Source organism: Portunus trituberculatus, chromosome 46 (assembly GCF_017591435.1).
Source record: "Portunus trituberculatus isolate SZX2019 chromosome 46, ASM1759143v1, whole genome shotgun sequence".
NCBI lineage: Eukaryota > Metazoa > Arthropoda > Malacostraca > Decapoda > Portunidae > Portunus > Portunus trituberculatus.
The window spans coordinates 15,177,122-15,177,340 of NC_059300.1; positions in this window are offsets into that span (position 1 = coordinate 15,177,122).

The following is a 219-nucleotide window of genomic DNA, read 5'->3' on the forward strand; positions in this document are numbered from 1 at the left end:
ATTAGGATGTATGTTGAGCTATATTTCTAAATCAATGTAATGGTGAGTCTGTGTGTGTGTGTGCACTAATTATTTGTAATGGTATTTGGGGGAGAGCATGCGAGTGAAGCACTAGTGTTTCGTATGAGCTTGACGTCAGCGCAGAGGTGAGGAATGAAAGCGGAGGGAACAGAGCGAGAAGAACCACTACCTTGGCCGCACCTCTGAACGTCCTGCACC